Source organism: Enhydra lutris, unplaced genomic scaffold (genome assembly GCF_002288905.1).
Source record: "Enhydra lutris kenyoni isolate GAN:26980312 unplaced genomic scaffold, ASM228890v2 scaffoldscaffold2, whole genome shotgun sequence".
In the NCBI taxonomy this organism is placed as follows: Eukaryota; Metazoa; Chordata; class Mammalia; order Carnivora; family Mustelidae; genus Enhydra; species Enhydra lutris.
The window spans coordinates 57,258,015-57,278,281 of record NW_019154086.1 but is presented as its reverse complement, the minus strand read 5'-3'; positions in this window follow the sequence as shown (position 1 = coordinate 57,278,281).

Genomic DNA, 20,267 nt, shown 5'->3' with positions numbered 1-20,267 from the left:
AACAATCATTTCATTTCAGTCTGTATCCTACTCCAAGGCTCTCTCCTGTCATCTTCTAGTCTCCAGTCTGGGACAACTTGCATTTCTTTCTCACTTGGATGAACAGCACTTACACAAAATGCCTTCCTCTCAGGGTTTTCCTTATCAATGTTTAAGCCTTGATTAAATGTGCTGTTTCCTTTTATTCTTAATGTTCTCCATGGCCCTATCACACACCTGTTATTCTCAACCTTTCCATGACACAATTTAAAAGCTTCTCTTTTTAAAATTTTCTTCTTCTTCTCTTTCTATGGAAACAACAGGTCCTTGGCTTGATTAACCAAAACCAACCTGTCAAAAATTCCATTTATTATGATTATTGGCAGATCAAAATCCTGTATCTCTACTTTACAATTACTACTGCTATAACATCTAAAGATTTGTCTTGGAGAGAAAGGAATATTTTTTGATGGTTTTAATTTTCTTTACTTTCTTATTTCCTAATTTTTTGATGGTTTTAATTTTCTTACAAAGAAACACCTCTTCTACAAAGAAGAAACACTTTCTACACTATCACCACTGAATTATTAATTTAAAAATATAGTATGGTATTGTGGGAAAAATAGGCTCTGATTCAGACAGGAGTTGTTTTAATTCTAGCTTTTCTACTTACTAGTTACATTGTTTCTGGATTTCTCTAAGTCTCATTTTCTTCATTATTAAAATAGGGACAACATACCTATTTTGTCAGATAAATTAATATTGATGGAGATAATGTATCTAAAACTTTAACTGCAGTTTTTAAGTCAATTGACATTTTAGCTATCACAATAAGGCTGTTAATACTTGATATAAACCTGGGGCAGTTTGATATAGAAAGTTATTAGAGCATGATGTGTTCAGAATAAATATTTTGTTAAGAGAATTCTGAGAGATGGGTACAGAATGTGAAAGATTGAGGAACTTCTCATTTCAAAACTATTAAAGGAATTTTGGACTCCAGTAACTTTGTGTATAGAATAATGATTTTTAAGAAAATTATTGATATATTGGGGCACCTGCATGGCTCAGTTGTTAAGTGTCTGCCTTTGGCTCAGGTCATGATCTCAGGATCCTGAAATCAAGCCCTGCTTTGGGCTCTCTGCTCAGCAGGAAGCCTGCTTCTCCCTCTCCCACTCCCCCTGCTTGTGTTCCCTCTCTTGTTGTGTCTCTCCCTGTTAAATAAATAAATAAAATATTTTTTAAAAAAAGAAAGTTATTGATATTAAGTTTAGATGCAAGGATTCTCTCAGAAAAGAAAATGCATGAGATGATGCACAATATTTTGAAAGATAATCTAGAGAAGTATTAGAATTAAATAAGCATAAAAACAACTAGCAAATCAAGAAAGATGCCATACAATGTAGAATAAGGTATAAAAAAGAGTAAAAAAGAGAAAATTAATTTTGGTTTAAATAAGAGAGACATTCTTGAGAAAAATATTTGCAATAAAAATGTAGTAACTTTGTGTTTTTGACTGAATTAAATATTTTGATTCATCTTTGGCCAAAGCATATCATGTTGTACCTAATTAGCTATTAAATTATATGTGGATTTAAATATTGTTAAGTTTGGAATTGGCTCTTAATGCCAGAGTGTTTGTGAACTGCTTTGAAATTAAGTTTGATTTAATGGGTATTACTTTGAGGCATTTTTGGAAAAGCAAACATAGGTGGAATTATAGCTCATTTTTAATCTCACCCTTCATTGTAATTACCCAGAGTGCCTTCTACTTACATGCATACAGAGTCTTGCTTATAATTAATAAGTACCAAAATGAAGCACACTCATGACAAATGAAGTACTACAGAATTATACTATCTAGTATAATGATTCAGTTCAAGGGATGGATGATGAACTCTGAAATATATAGGAAAGCATACACTGAACATCTATAATAGATTACAATAGAAACAAAAATTCAAATTTTTGAGGACAAAAGTAAGAGGCCTTGTCAAAGTACACCTTTATTTTATATTAAGGTGTTATAACTTCAAACATTTCCTGATAGAAATTTGGACTAGAACTCACAAAATGGAATCAACAACATTTAGATCCAACTGTATCAGACTACAGAGTAGGTATAGTGGTATGATGAAGTTAACCAATTTTTAAAGTTTTTAGGAAATTTCTGACCTCATGAACATCACTTTTAGCTTGAAATGAGCCAGGGGGAGAGCATTTATACCACAGAAATTGGTAAAACACTATAAATCAGATTTCTGCTTCCTTGAAGAGCCAGCTGTTAAATACTTACCAGCACTTGGCTGGTTGTGGAAATCACACTTTCTATATTTTCACATTCAATTCTATGAACAACATTCATAGAATTTCTTGGGGAAAATTTTCAGCATGCATACTCACTTTTAGATTATGTTTTATGAGCAATAGATCATACTGATTACTATTATTTCTTTCTGTACTCTTCAGCCATTCTTGATTAAAACAACATTTAAAAGAGCCCGTTTTTTATGAAAACTCAGTGACAGGTTGTTCCATTTTCTTTCTCTCAAACTATCAGATAGGGAAATTAATATCTGAGAGATTTCTGAAAGAATTGGCTCCAAATTATAATTTCTAAACATTTTAACTTAATAAAATAAGAATTTCCATAGAAATCTTATATTTGGAGATACAACATTTTGTTCCAAAAACAAATGTTGATTATTTCTTTAACATAGTTAGCCATTTTCATTAGCAAAATAGCATAAGGTAAATTTGTTTTCATTTGATATGAATTTATGTGTGTTAATTTTTTTAAAGGAACCAATAACTACCTCATGTAAGTTTTGTTGATATTCTGGTAACTGCAAAGTCATTTTACTTTCAAACAAATAACATTAACTGTGTCTATATTGAACTAAAAATTGTTTCCAAGAAGAAAAGTGATAATACAAGATCCCATGCATTCACATGAAGCAGTTACCATTTAACTTAGTAGAATTTGACCAGTTTTCTATCTGTCAATTAACAAGTTAAAAAATTTAAGCAGATGTTCATTTCACTTGGGTTTTGATGATTAACACCTAATATGACTAATGAGTAGATCAACTGGCATCTGATTAAATACAAAAATTCAGAAAATGCATGTAGCCAGAGCAGCAATTAGTTATGTAGGAATGAGATTTTGCCATGGAATTCTGGAATTCATAGGATTTAAAAATTATGTTTTTTAAAAGAAAGTGGATACCATTTCCCTCCTCACCTAGACTGCACCCAGTACCTCAATAATGTATTAACTTTACCTATCCTGCAATGAGAGCAAACTTTCTTCTAGATCCTGCAGCAGCCTCTTTTAGTTGATGGGACATTGCCAAACTCACGCTGTAAGCCCTTTTCCTTTCTCTCCCTTCTCCCACAATCCATGATGCGTATACATTATTCTCAGAGCACATTGTTTTCTGACTCTTACTCAACTAAAACCATTAATTATAATTCTACTCTATTTATGCTGTCAGTGGCAGTACCATGTTAAATATTCATTTAAAAGTTTAAGATCTTTTTATAAATTTTAAGTTATTCAAATACATCTAGGAAGCTAAAGTCAACAGCTCTTACAAATTGTACAAGGATTTATAAGTAGACACAATTCTCTAACTTAGAAAACAATATTGGTTCTACTGTACAAATGAATTTTTAATATTCTAAGTGTTAAAACTAAGTGCATGTTCTAAGGGTTTTACATGTTAAAAAGAATCAAGTTTTGTAATACTTCTATATAGAATTTTCATTGACACTCCTATTTTACAGATAAAGTTGAGGCACAGGGAAGATAATATATTTTTTGTTATTACACAAATATGCAAGAATGTAAAACCAGGAATCTAGCTTCACAACTCATGTTCTTAACTGCTATGTTATACAGTTCATCTCAAAAGGACAGATTATCTCAATGTGTCTAGGGAAAGGATATTTTATAAGAAAAACTAAGTACTCTAAATCAACATATTTTGATTAAATGTACTTGGGAATCGTAACTATATTCTCAGAAGTAAAAGAATGTATTTCAACTTCGAAATGAAAATATGATTTTAGAATAAAAGAATAGTCAGGGAACAATGAGAGCTTTTTAAAATTAAAAATGTGATAGCTAAGAAAAAATTCAGTAAAAATATTGGGAAATACAATTAAAGAAATTCCATAAGAAATAAGGAGATGAACAAAGAACAGATAATAAATTGGTGAATTTGTCCAGTGGGTTCAATATCGGACAAATAGGTGTTCCGGGAAGAGTGAAGAGAAAATAATGAAGAGAAAATCAAAGGTATTATGAGAAAATCAAATGTATGCTTCCATTGAAATATTTTAATTAGTGTGCAATGAATAAACATTTTCAATAGATGTGGTAAAATTTCAGGATATACAGAATAAAACAAACATCCTAAAAGCCTCAAGAAAGAAAAAGAAACACATTACAAAAAATAGAAATCATAATGTAATCAGATTTTTCAATAGCAATTTGAGACACTAGAGGACAGTGGAACAATACCTTGAAGTTTTCTAGATAGATTTTAATAATACTGGCCAAACCACCAAAACATAGGAGAATGCAATGTTAATATTTAAAAAGATGAAAGAAATAAAACATTCCTCTCTTATATACCTTCTCAGAAAGCTACTAGAGAATGGGCTCTGTCAAAGCAAAGAAGTAGATCATTCAGAAAGAAAGAGAAATAGGATCTATGGTAAAGTGTATTTAATACAACAGAAAGAGAATTCCTGATATAACAGCTATCTAGTGAGTAAAGGATACTGATTGGTTCTAAAGAGAAAAACCTCTGGGAGGGGTGTCTCTATGAAACAAATAGAATGAATATATTCAACATCATTTGTTAATGTATAAAATTATGTGACTGTGGAATAACATGGATATAACAAATGAAAAATGTAAGCAATTACTAATCTTGGGAAAATGGAAAGGCACACAAGTAAAGTAATCACTGACCTTACTTGGTTATAAATTATAATGATATATGCATCGCTTATTGTTTTAAACAACCATATTGGGAAAAGAGGAAGAGAAGTGTTGTGTAAGAGAGTTAGATGAGCATCTTCCAAAAGGAACTCAAAAGAAAAAAATTGCTTTCAAAGAAAATCTTCATTGCCAATCAGTTATGTCATGGTCAGAAATGATAGACCACATTTGAGTACTGCTAATAAAATATTCCGTGTTTAAGCTCCAGTTCCAGTGGAACAGATTTATTGTTTTAACTTCTCTTCACTCCATGTTGACACCACTAGCCCTGAGCTGAACCTGCTTCTTTTCTTTCAGCACTCTCAGGTAAAAGTCTGGGTCTTAGGACCAGTGAGGGGCTATCTTGTCAAATAGCATCTGCTTTTGATGATGCTGTAGGCATTGAATTTCATTGAATTTCTCTGTGTTACAGTATGCCATATCTAGACAAGGAGCTATAATAATATATAGTAAACTTCAGTTAACTATTACTTGGTATCACTGGCACAAACTTCAATAATAAAATGGGCTTTAGTGTAGGAGGTAATTTACAAGTAGAATGAGTGATAGGAGAGGATGAAAGGAAAAATTGAAGTGGTATATTTTGTGTCACACTTGAGAACTGCACTCACACTTAGTTGTAGAGGAAAGAAAAGAAATTGTGGATACCACAGAGACCAGTAGGATGAATAAATTGAAGATAAATACAGGAAGGAGGTATATATGTTTTGAAATGTCTATAGTTAAAACAAATAAGAAGTATCCATCTAGAGTAAATACTACCAAGTCTTTCTTAAGAACAGTTATCATTACAGTTACCACTATTATTAGTAGGCAAGATTGAAAGAAATATTAATATTATATGTCAAGAAGTTCCTGGAGTGGGAGCTAGGAAGCTAAATTTGGCTTGTTCAATGATCAATGAAAAGCCATTAACTGATATACTTTCATCACTATGCCTTCTTTTTCTCTTTCCAAATAATTGAGAACACCATATAGAAGGGGTTTGAAACCAATATTTAGATCATAGATCCATGAGAATCTTAAGTATATCAGTAATGAGTATGTATATAACTGTATTCAAATCTGTCCCCCCTGTAATATATTTTCTTTGTAAAATAATTATAACAAACAAGAAATTATTTGTGGTTCTCACCCATTGCCCTCATTTACACTCATTCTTCAGTATATTATATAGCTTTCATTTCAAAACAAGTTCCCAGGAGATTTATTAATTAAAACTTAGTCTACTCTATTTCATTATATTGTAGGATTAATGCCTCAAATCCATTTTTAAAAATAAGATAGAAATAAAATATTTTAGTGTTCAGCAAATCTCTTAAAATAATGCTGAATAAAACAAGGATAGCCTTCAGATAATACATTATTGATGGTATACCAAGTATTAGCAATAAGACAACATTTAAAAATCTATGCTTGTGTAAAAAATGAATCACACAATAAAGTCAGGGAACTGAAGACTTTATTATAAAATATTCTCTCAGCATGACATTCCTAACCCTGCTTCCTCTCACATTTCCCTTGTGGAGATTAACAATCCCAAAGCTTTAACAATCTGCTTTTTTCTTAATCATTTCAGACAACCTTAAAATCTTTAACTTTTAGCTAAGGTAAGCCTTTTATGATTTTTTTTTCTTAATTCAGTTAAATTCACTGAAGTTCAATGAATATGTACCTGTGTACACATATGCAGATATAAATAAAAATGCACATACACGTGTATATGTATAAGTGAATATATGTATGTAAGTATGTGTATTTGGAGATTGAAAAAGCTTGTGTGTCTAGAATAAATTCATCCTATGATGTAGTAGAAAATGTGGTTCAAGCCATATATGTTCATTAATAATAATAATAACTCTTGTTGCCTAGACATTTAACATGTGGGAAGCACTTTACCAAGAACTTTACTTATGTTACCTTCTTTAATCTTTCTAACAAGTCTATGGGATATATATTATTCCTGGATATTGAAGCATGGAGTGGGATGAATCTTACTCATGATCTCACTTAGCATTAAGTATTATAGTTAGATTTTTTTGGTCTCCTGATGGATATATTTTTTTAACTTTTTTAATCTCATTATTTTTTTTTAAAGTAGCCAGAAGTCTAAAAAAAAAACAAAACAAAACAAAACAAAAAAAACAGCCAGAAGTTTATAGCTCTTAATCCTCTTCACCTATTTCACTTATCCCTTCATTTCTATGCCCTCTTGCAAACACCAGTTCTCTGTATTTATGAATCTGTTTCTGGTTTTTGCTTATTTGTTTCATTTTTTAGATACTATGTATAAATGAAATAATATGGTATTGTCTTTCTCAGTCTGACTTATTTCATTTAACCTACCCTCTAGGTCTATCCATGTTATTGTAAATAGCAAGATCTTATTTTTTTTTTTTTATGGCTGAGTATCATTCCATTGTACATAAATACTACATCTTTATACATTCATCTATTTATGGATGTTTAGGTTGTTTTCATATCTTGACTACTGTAAATAATGTTTCAATAAACATAGGGGTCACATATCTTTTTAAATGAGTACTTTTGTTTTCTAGTAGTGATTGCAATTACTGGATTGTGTGATTTCTATTTTTAATTTTTTGAGGAGACTCCATACTGTCTCCCACACCAACAGTGCACAATTTCTTTTTTCTACAATTCCATCAACACTTGTTATTTTTTATCATTTTCCCAGTGTGAGTCCCTTGGGCTGAGGGTGCCTGGTATAGGGTCTGATACCCTTTCTTCTATTTGTTATTAGTCACACTGAGGGTTTGGTTCTTTTTTTTTTTTTTTTAAGATCTTATTTATTTATTTGACAGACAGAGATCACAAGTAGGTAGAGAGGCAGGCAGAGAGAGAGGAAGGGTAGCGGGCTCCCTGCTGAGCAGAGAGCCCAATGCGGGGCTTGATCCCAGGACCCTGGGATCATGATCTGAGCCAAAGGCAGAGGCTTTAACCCACTGAGCCACCCAGGTGCCCCAAGGGTTTGGTTCTTAACTGCATCTTTAATTCTTAATTACTCCTACTATCCTTTTCAATGTGGCCTTCTCTCTGTTACTAGCTATGAAAGATCGATTCTGGAAGTCTTGAGGTTGTTTCTAGAGTTAGTTTCATAATTCTGGCTTTGCATCACTGGTGTGTCCATGGAATGAGGTGAGCTTGGGATCTTCCTACTCTGTCAACTTCCTCTTCTCCCATAGTTTAGTTTTAAAGCCAGTCTATTTGATCAAAAATTACTTCTTAAGCACTTTGATATACTACTTGGTTCAAAGTGAAGCATAAATCAACTGAATGTGGTGTCTTTAGAAAAGCAAAGTTATGTGTGAGAAAAAGGAAAATGGGAAAGACGGTAACATATCAAGCACTGATATTATAGTAGTTGGAGTGACCTTCCTGAAAAACATCTAGATCAGTTGCCATAAGAGAAGAATTTGTTATGAGGAGTTAAAACATAGCAATATTACAACGATTTCCTTTGAATATAACAAATTTAAAAGACTTATTACTGATGGAACCAAATGAAATAAGAAAAATAAGGAGATAGGTGGATCCAATGCTTTTGTCAGTTATATGTGACAGCCATGATAATGTTGTTTTAGAATGTAAAATGGAGTTTTTTGTTGTGTGGTGGGAATTATTTGTTGTCTTTGTTGCATCTGCTTCAGTTGACGTTGTTTACTATTTATTGCTCTCATGAGAAAAGTTGTAAACTATTTCATCATCTTTAGCCACATGATTTTTAGATGATTTTTGGTAGGCTTTGCAGTTGTCACTCACTCTATAGCTTTAACATTTATACTTCACTCATTACTAGAAAGTGTATCCTTTTTTTACAACTACATGGAGTGAAGGACAAGCAACAGATAGAGACCCTCTAAATTGCCGCTTTGGCCATTTTCCTTTCTCTGTGATCCTCATACAAAACCCTTCTACATGGCCATCAAATTAACATAGGTAAGTAAAATTCAAAAAGTGGAGAAAGGATTATCAAGTAATCTAATGAGATATTGGGACAGATGTTCTCAATTCCATGCCTAATCTCAACTAGGAAAATTCATAGAGAAGCTGAGGGTATGCTATTTCTCTGATAAATTACTGATTTTAAATTAAAGCTGATACTTCCACTTATGAACATTATTGACCAATCATTCTGCCAAGAACAATTAGAAAAGTTGAATAGAATGTAAAGTAATCTGTTTGAAGACATTAAAGACCTACTCAAGCAAATAGGAATTAAAGAACCCAGAGCTTTGAAGATAGTAGTATGTGTTGTATTGTGGCCCCTGATTCATATGTTAAAATTCTTAACCTCAGTGCCTCAGAATGTGACTTTATTTGCGAATAAGATCACTGCAGATATAATGAAGTTAGGAGGAGTTCATATTGGGGTAGGTAGGTCTAATTCAATGTGGCTGGTATCCTTGAAACAAGGAGAAATTTGGAGATAGATGCACACAGGGAGAGTACTGTGTGAAAATGAAGGCAGAGGTTGAGGTTGATACATCCACAAACCAAGGAACACTTAAGATTGCTAGCAAACCGCCAAAAGCTTAGAGAGAGATCTTGAAGGGATCCTCTTCTCACAGCCTTCAAAACTGGAACTAACCCTTCCAACACTTAGATCTTAGTGTCCAAGACTGTAAGAGAATAAATTTCTGTAGGTTAAGCCACCCCATTTGTGATACTTTGGCATAGCAGTCCAAGCAAACTTAATACTTAGGAAAGCCATGTTTTGCCTGAAAGCACTTTCTGATAAATAAATGGTGTGAGACCAAAAAGTCGAAAAGCTGAGCAGAAAACAGTAAATAAGAGATTGGAAAAAGTCAAGTTATGATAGAGTCATAGTACTAGGGAGATAAAATTTGGTATTTAGGTATTCCAAAACAGCCATATTTGAAGGGAAACCACTGATTATATCTAATGCGTTTCCTTTCAAGGCATTTGGAGATTTTAAGTGGGGCAAAAGAAGAAGAAAGAGGCAGCATAGTTGCTGAGAAGTCAAGCAGGGCTACTGAGAGTTTTGGAGTGCTAGAGGGATCAAAAACATCAAGTTAAGTGCATTTGTTTGTAACCATAGATTACAATATTCTTTCTGGACATAATAAATCCTATGTGAATTATTACCTTTACCACTTCATATGTCAAAGTAAAAGAATTTTAGAAAACTTTTTTTTTCTTCATGTTCCCAACTGGAACTGACCTATCCTTCGTCTAAACCCTCCTTGCACTTGGTTTCTCTTTCCTAGGTTTGCTAACTGGGTGCATTGCCATCTCCTCCACTTCCCTTTTTAATTCAACATTAAAAAGGACCACTACTTCAGAAGAAATGTACCCATTCCTGGGTATCTATTTTGTTATAGATCAGAGTTGGAAATGAAAAAATTTTACTAGTGAAGAATATTTTGATATTCTTAATTCAGTTCTAGAGCCTTTTAGAACTATGCATATAAAGTCAGAAACAGAGAACCACAAAAGACAAGGATATATATTTGCTTTTCAAAATAGAATGTAAATCCACTTGTCAGTTTGATACAAGAGACTCAAGAGTTCAAAAATATGAACAAGACAAAAGTTATGTAGAGGAAGGGTATACAAAGGATAAAATGATAATAGAGAAATTTGGGGAGATTATAGTAATGGTGGTGAAGGTGGTGGTGGTGGATGATAGATCAGTCAGCAAAGAGAGTAACTAAATTCATGACGTGGTAAGTATGTGATTAATAAGAAAAGGATTGCATATTAAAATATATCAAAGCTGAATCTTTTGTGGTATAGAAGTTTATATTCTAAAAGATGCTCCTAAAGGCAGAGGCCACCCAGAAAAGCAGATGTTAGATGGAAATGTAAAACAGAATAATACATACAAATCTTAAGTGGAAAAATCAAAGCGGATGGGGAATATGACTATTTCATAGGAAGTTCTCACAAACTTAATCTATTTCATTTTAGTTCTTTGTTCTGTCAAAGTTATTTTTATGGGTCAGGACAAGGCAGGGTAAAGAAGCATGGAAACATGATTATAGTTTCTTTTTAAAAAGTCAGGAAAACAGACTGTTTATTTTGACCCAAATCCTGGCAGATGCCACACAATTAGCAGGACTTTATCCCTCAGTGACCGAAGGTCTTGCTCTGTGTTTGAAAACCTAAAAAATGCAGCTGTTATGATGGATAAGACTGCTGATTCATCCTTCACCTAGAAATTCAGGCCACATCTGTGCTATTTTTGATATAAATTAGATTAATCACAGATTCATTTATTCTAAGTAAACTGTTTTGAGGTCTTGTGAAGGAGCAATTCTCTGGGGATCAGAAGGTCTTTAGTGCAAATCCCAACAGAGGGAGATCTTAGAAAGTGAACAGCATTCCTAGAAAAGAGCACTGTCCAACACTGCAAAGTATAGACTGATACTTGAATATTTTCTACTATCAAGTATAATTTTAGTAAGTTCTTCTGGAATTAACAACTATTACAAAGAATAGCAAAAGCATAGCTAAAAACAAAATTCAAAACAAAACAGAAAATAGAGACAAAAGTTCTTGACATAAATTAAAAATATAGAATATATAGAATTTATTCAGAGGTCATTTCCTCCTTTCACCTCCTACCTCTACCCCCATACACTTGTTAATGATTCGTTGTTTCATATTTCTGAGATGCCTGTGTGGGAAGAATATTTTTGTGCTGCTTACCACCTTGGCCCTTTCTTACATACCTCCTGCCCTATCATCTCCAGTCCCCCATAAGTCCATTTCTGCCTGACCTGACAATCGGGAAAGCTCAGGAGACTTGTTGAAATGCTCGGTGAGGACCTAGATATTGAACTTGGTGGCTACAGATCATACACAGCCATGCATATCTATCTGCTTCAGTCCCTATCATTCCTCTGAGGGAATTTATAACCTGTTCTTCCTGTCCCTGTTACCCAGGCTCCGGGCCATCACCTGGTACCATTAGATGCAACATCAGAAATCACTTGCTTTGTTCACATTTCCTGCTGATTTTGTTTTATAGATGTGCAGTCATCTCTGCCTTATTAAGTCAGAATGTTAAGGGAATCTCTGTCTGCCTTCCCAAACCATGTTCAATTGCTGACAGGTAATCAGGAGGGCCAAGCCTACAAGTTATTTTGAAATGCAGAAGGTGTTATGAGAGGGACCAAAGTTTGTCATAATATCAATATAATTGGTATTTACAGCACTTTTTTTTTTTTTTGGTCAGAGAGAGAGGGAGAGAGAGCAAGCACAGGCAGACAGAATGGCAGGCAGAGGCAGAGGGAGAAGCAGGCTCCCCGCCAAGCATGGAGCCCGATGTGGGACTCGATTCCAGGATGCTGGGATCATGACCTGAGCCGAAGGCAGCTGCTTAACCAACTGAGCCACCCAGGCGTCCCATTTACAGCACTTTTTAAAGAGAGTTTTCATATTAAGAGTGAAGAGCATGTTTTCAGAGGAAGTCAAAAGAAATAACAAAATCGAGGCCCAGGGTGTTCTCTCAGTCAAATTACTGTAGTCTAGGCATCACCAGACTACTTTAAACTTATGTAAATAAGCTATGGCCAAGAAATTTTTACAAAGAGTATTTAGAACATCCTTCCATGTGCTTCTCATTGTCTTTCAGGGAGAGCAGCTATTTCCAGTTGAACACACAAACCACCTGTTGAAACCTGATTTTTTACAGAAGGTTGATAAATACAAGAGCACAGATGCAGCAATGAATATTTTACCAACATATCCATATGTGAACTATTTTGGAACTATTCTTGTTTAGTGCTAAAAATGTTTCATGTTGGAGAAGAGCATGCAATGAAACTGGCTGAGAGTCTCATGTTCTTGGTGAGAGGGGCACAGTATGGTGAGTTATAGAGATAAGAAAGTGATAAGGTACTATGAGCGCCATTTGTGAGGAAAAAAGTGCCCTCGGACTTTCATTTATCTTCTTCAACTACAGTCGGAGGGTCATGATGGCTGTTAGACACATAGCACTATTCTTTGGTGCAAAAGAAAAAAAAGCAGGAAGTATAAAGGAACTGACCAAAAAAGGGCAAGGAAATAAATACAATAACAATGAAACTTAGAAAGTTGCTAGCCACTACTGCTTAGTATGTAGGGCAATGGTGGCTCATGGGTCATGATGATATTTGCAACCAAAGATTTCAGCTTTGTGTAGTCATGTCTTGAGCCATATTATTCCTTCTACTGAAATATTTTCTCTTTCTACCACTGACATCCAAGGGCATGCACTTTTTATTTATTTATTTGACAGACAGAGATCACAAGTAGGCAGAGAGGCAGGCAGGGAGAGAGGAGGAAGCAGGCTCCCTGCTGAGCAGAGAGCCCAATGCGGGGCTAGATCCCAGGACCCTGGAATCACGACCTGAGCTGAAGGCAGAGGCTTTAACCCACTGAGCCACCCAGGCGCCCCCAAGGGCATGCACTTTTCAGATCTCTCATGAGGGAGGTTCTCTGTGGCTGTCCCTCCTTTGGGATCCAGGACAATATTCATACCAAGGACATGCTCTTTCCAGGCTGCTCTCAGCCAATGACTTATCCATCAGATGGACCAAGACTTCCTCTGGGCTTCACTGCAACTTGAGGCTTTTCCTATTCAATCTTCTGACCTACCCTTTCTTCTTTCTTAAGTATTTTACCTGCATCATTTTCTGAAGACCTTCTCTACCTACTCCTGCTACTTTCTCCTCTGTCCTTCATAGGCATTTTGCCCAATAAACCTCTCCCACATTTAATATCCTCTTGGTAAAGCTTCTCAGAATACCTGAACTAGCACACACTCCAAAACGGATCCCCTTCACTTGTGAAAAATCAAGGCCAAGCCACGACCTTCATGAAGACTCCACTAATCCTTCTGTTAATAGCATCTTTTTTTTTTTTAAGATTTTATTTATTTATTTGACAGAGAGCGATCACAAGTAGGCAAAGAGGCAGGCAGAGGGAGAGGAGGAAACAGGCTCCCTGCCGAGCAGAGAGCCCAATGCTCCCGGACCGACTCTAGGACCCTGAGATCATGACCTGAGCCGAAGGCAGAGGCTTAATCCACTGAGCCACCCAGGAGTCCCTGTTTATAACATCTTATTCCTTGAATTTCTTTCCACAAGAAAACTCTATATTTATATTTTATAAGAGAGTTTTATAAAACTCTCTTCTTTTCTCATAATTTACCTTCTCTTCATTTTTTTCTAATTGGGAGATAGACACTGTTATGCTACTTTTAAAAATATTTATTCTCCCATATTGCTTACCACATATGCTACCTAGCCTATTGGAGGCATTCATCAACTCTTTGCTAAATTCAACTAAATGGATTGTCACCTTACTTTATAGGACACTTAACAGCCATTAGAAAGTAACTTCCCTGTTGGTTCTCTTCAATGCACAGCACTTCCAACAGGCAAACTTTCCCCATTTATTATTTCTGTGGTATACTCTTAATATTCCAACTTAGTTTCTTTTCAGTAAGGATTAGTAGATTCAGAATCCTTTGTTGCAGTTTGTTTGAGCATTCTATGTACTTGGTCATGTGCTAGGTAACAAAAACACAATGATGAAAAAGACATGGCCTCTGTCTTCAAACAGCTTATAGTAGGAAAGACCAATATGCAAAGGAATGTGGTAATACAAATTTTGAAGGCTCAAGATAAATGTCTGTGCAAGACTCATAGTTGCAAAAAAGGGGATGGCCACTTCTACATGTGACAAAACGGAAGTTTTCAGAGGTGTGACAAAACGGAAGTTTTCAGAGGTATGACCATATTTTACAAGAGTCTTAGAAAATCTGTATGCATTACATTGTAGAAAACTAGCAGGAACCATGGTGAATGCTGGGTCACTCCCTCTCCTAGTGCCCTCTTCAGTAAATAGGTCTTGCTGCCCTCATTGCTACCAGTTCTGCAACATGGCTCTCAGCTGACACTTCTGTTTAGGATGGCCTCCAATTAAAAACATAGACCAAAAAAAAATATGACTCACCTAATGTCAACCTTCTTTCTAGGGGTGACCCCTTCTTAGCCAATGACTGATCAGCATGGCGTTTAAAAGCTTAGACCTCCCACCCTTAACTCAGGACAACTCTGAAGGTCCATTCCAACTAAAGAACTCTCTTTGGTGTTGGCTCTGTTGGGGCTGAATTACAAACTAATTCCTCCCTCTCCCCAATTCTCCCCCACTTAGTTTTTAAAACCAAGAACACTCCCTAATCAGAATCCTGCATCCCAAACTGTAACAAATACATTCAGCCCAGGCAAGGGCAAGACGTGTAAGCAGAAACTTGGGTATAAAATGGCATGGCTAGTGTGGGGTACCAGAGTCTTCTGGTGAAAATGGCCTCCCAGCTCTCTGCATTCTTTATATATATATAGTTTTTGCTGGTTTTGTTAACTTTTTTATGGAATAAACACATTCAGAAAAGTGTTCTTTATCTGCATTTTTATATCTCCATTTTTATGTCTTTTTCCTCCTACAGGAAGGAAAATTCTAGGAAAGTTCTGAATCATTTAATGTTTTGTATTATCCATACTATTTTCACATTCTGTGAATGTAAAATATGAGTAAATAAAAAAAGATATAGATTTTTTCATTGATTTTAGTAACATCGTGATAGAATGACATCATTACACCATCAGTTTTCATTCTCTCAATGATTCATAAAAAAGCAGATCACTGTAATACAAATACTTACATTGAATTAGAGTTTCCCAGCTAGACACATGCTTATAGACCAGCTAAGCCCATAACCTCAAAGAATTTCCCTACTTGGAAAAATACTGTGACATATTCACTTTTACTGTGTGCCTCATCACTTGTTTTAGTAAAAATACAGTAGGAAAATCACACATCAAATTGTGCAGTGGTCCTTGTCCAATCCTGACCAATGCTGACATAAAATTCCTGAATGGAAGAGGCTCAGGGATCACAGCACAACATATCATAACATACCATTTCCTATCCCATGTATGTTAAAAAGCCTCATACTGACATCATTATTTGAAATTATATCTACTGAAGCAGAAAGAGCAATGCTTTTTAAACAAAGTAAAAACTGAACAAGTGATTATACCAGAAAGATGCTGTGACGCTAATTGTGGCTGGGATAAGAGAAATAGGACAATCAGCTATCCCCTTTATTGGACTCTGTAAAGTCACAGAGATGTCCTTAAATGAGTATATATTAGTGGTAGGTTACATTTTAATTGTCAGTTCTCTTTTTCCCCTTCCCCTCAACTACATACTTATTGATCTCTAAATCAACAACATCCCTGAATTTTGTTTAATTCCTACAGTTAGGATTTGTTCTTTTAAATCAAACTGATTGCAAGCTCAGCCCTGGAGATGCATTCTGGAATCATCATTTAACATAATGTTAAAAAGATATGGGAAGGAAAGATATGCATTTTGGAAGTGGTATGTACACAAGATGCAAATGAAGGAGATCCAGGCAAAGCAAAACAGGGTGATTCTAATTTAGTGCTCAAATTAGTTTTGCAGATAGCTAGACACTTGTCTCTCATTTTCAATCACTCCTCTGTTTGTAGAGCACTTTGATGGGCTGTCTTGATAGCAAAATTACAGGCAATTAAATTTAGAGGGCTAATTTTTCCAATGATTTCAACTTCAGAAAAATAAAATAAGAGATAACTTAAATACATCTTACAAAGTGAAATGGTATTGTTTCAAAGGATCAAAAGCTTTGTCTCTTAGAGAATCAAAGAGCCTAGCCTTTGGCATCAATCACATTTTTCATGAAAAACAGAACTTTGCAGTTCCTGAGGCTTCATGACAAAGAAAACGATCCAACTTATCTGCTGTAAGACTTGCTCCAAGATGTGAAGGTGGAGAGGTATTTGGCAGCAGCTGCTAACCCACCTGCAGAGAAGACTTCTGTCTCATTTCATCTGTTGAATTGTTCACAAGATCCAGACTAATATTTACTTGTTCACAATTAAAGATACCACGTAGCCTTCAGAGATTGTTCAAAAAGACTGTCAGAGAGCCTGCAGGGCTTGAATATTAAGTTGTTCTCCCTGGTTAGGTACTAGCTCACCACATATCTGATGCCTACCCAGGAATGTTCCTTTGGCTATCGGAAACAAAGTAAAAAACCCGAGTTAAGAAAAATTTGGCAAGCTTCCTACACCCGCCTTTGTAGCAGCAGCCCTACATGCTGTATTTATTTGCATTCCATTTTCTACGCGTATTTATGGTAAACCATTAGGGCAGCATTGAGATGTACATCTAAATCACTGCTTTCCCGGGGTTTCATCTGTCCTAAGGAATGTGGATCATAATACCTGCTTATGCTAAAATGTGTTGGGTAGAAGCTCTTTTATCCTAAGAATCAATTGCATCTCCTTAGAATGCATGGCTGCCAATAACATAGTCTGGTTTCTCATACCAGAAAATAATGCAATTGGAATGACTAAAAGCAAAGCGTATTAGAGAAAAGCCTATGTTTGAAAACTGAAGTGTGGTAGTATCAGCACAAATCAATGTCTGGATGGCCATAGTAACCAAGGCTAAGACGTACAATTATTTTGATTGTAAGCAAGAGGAAATGGGTTTTTAAGCACAAAGGAACTTATTTAAATAAACTTCTTAAGCTAAAGATACCTTAGAAATCCCAAGTTTTCTGGCTGATGTGCTGGGTAGAATCATTGGTTATTTTACTCTAAGAGACATAAAATCTTAATATTAGGTTTCTTGGTGACTTTAGTTGAAGTTGAATTTTTAAGGGCTTTGAAGTACTTGACATTTAATACCTATTAGAGTTCTCTTTAAGAGAATTTAATTCTCCTGTGTCAGGATGATAAAGATCACACTGTTTGCTTGAGAGACAGCTGTTCAGCTTCTTAGGTAAATATAGTATAAGAGCAAACTTTGGAATTGTACACATCCAGGTGTGTTTATAGCTATTCAGGTCAGCCTGGGAAAGGTGTATTTATATGATTTTGTGTAAAGGCAAGCATAAAAGGAACAAATTATTGATAAAATAAAAAGATGCAATATTAGAATTGTAACATAAGAATAAACAAGGTAACAGAAATACAACCCAGTAATAGTCCTGAATTTAAGTACTCAATAAACATTCACATTCAAATAATACTGAGAAAGACTGAGCTAATAAAAATCACAATGAAATGAAGGTAAAAATATGAATTGAAACATAATATAATCTCTGCACTTGTTCTCCATGATTTTAAGCTACAGAATGAATATTGCCATTGGTTCATCATTAATAAAATATGGCAGATGGGGGAAAAATGGGTTATTTTTCCAGCTGGGGATGTAAGAACCTCTTCTTTTTTAATATACTAACATTGTCTGATCTATACTTATTGATTCCTTTGTTACACAATGCAATTTGAGAAAGTGTGACAAATGATTAATGTATAGAAAATATAATGTAATATAATTAATGTATAGAAAATATTAATAACAGGATTCATGTATGGGGAGCCAATTTTCTTTTCTATTAGTAGTATGAAATTGGACAGGATATTTTAGTTTTGTAACTTGGTTTCCTTATCTATGTTAAGTTATAATTGGTTTTAGCTGATTGCTGGGGTTCTTCTCAACTATAAAAATTTATCACACAATAAGAGCACATTACTTTTTCAAGGAGTTCACAAATATGTCATATCGATGATGTAATAATTAACAAAACAATATCTTGTACACTGATGTATAGGGTTTTTTATTTTGTTTTGTTTTGTTTTACAAAATGGAAGGAATATAGTGTGTATCCTATAGGACAGAATTAGCCACAGTTGTAAAATGGTTATGTGCATGCCAATATAGAATGTTGGGTCGGTGGTTCCAGGAATGTAGGAGGAACAATAGAAATGACCACCAGGGCTGCCATTTTCCAGTCCCCTCCCCCCACTTCCTTAACCCTAGACTCTCCCGCCAAAAGGGTGTAGCCCAGGTCACGTCTCCATAGGTAACCTGATACCTATGCAGGAAACAGGAGTATCAGGAGCCCTCACCCCATACCTTCCGATCACTAAATATGGATGTGAGCCCATGCCCTACCTTGGCCCGATAAAAGACCCCCGCCAACTCCCTTTCAGTGTGACTTCCTCGACTCCCCCTTTCCGAGTGGAGTCACGGAACCTTGCCCAAGAGTGTCTACTTCCTCCCAGCGCAACTCTCCTGGCTCCCCTTCTCCCGAGCCCTGAAACTTCACCGGAGAGTGCCTTTAATAAATCTTGACTTGAGCCTACCTTGCCTGGTGTTGTGTTTACCTCGCCTGCAAAACCTTACATAGAAGTTCTTAAAATTCTCCAAACCATTGCTTTAGGCAGGATCTGACAGAAGAAAAAGGATGGAAACTGGGGAAGGGAATTTTGCCAGCCTGTTAAAAACAGGCTGGAACCACGTGGGTTGGATCCCAACCCCTTCTACTCGCTGGCCTTGTGGCCTTGGGAAAGCTATATAATCTGCCTGCATTTCAATTTCCTCATATGTTTGTTGGGCCAATTAATGGTCTGTATTTATACTGAATTGACATGTGAAATAAGAAACCTTACAAATGAAGTACATCTAAAACAGCACTTGTCACATAATAGATAATAAATTCATATTGTTTAGAATCTATTTTCATATTTTTGCTCATTCATGCATCTCTAACAGCAACTTGATGAGGTAATTTTTTACTACCTACATAATATAGATGAAGAAACTGAGTAAGAAACCTTAAGTAGCTTACCCAAAGATCACACAAATTGTTCAGCTGCAGAGCAAAGGTTTAAATCCAGTTCTTTGGGGCTCAAATCACTTCCTTACATCAAGTGGAACATACTGCCTCCCATATGTTCTCTTGTTGTCCTACGAAGCCCATCCACCACCTTTTGCCCTCTGAATCATCCAGAATTTTTCACTGTTAATGGTACAGGTAATTACTTATGCCTGTAGACTATCATAAATGAATTGTAAATTTGCATCTTTGTAAGAGACATTAAAGATTATTCTTTGTACTTTATGTACACACAAAGAGACTGTGATCCAAGCATTGTGGCCATGATGGTGGTTAGTGACCAGGTCAAGGCTGGAACCCAGTCTCCTTGGTTCCTGTTCATTGCTTTTACCTCTTATTATTTTATAGTCTTCTCTATAAAATAGGTTACTGTTCTGGACATTTCTATTTTCATCCAAAATCAAAGGTAAGTTTGTTTATGATGTTTCAGGTGAACCAATAAAATGATGCATCGGTCTGGTAGTCTTTTTTTCCAAGTCAGACTCTTAAATGATTATATAT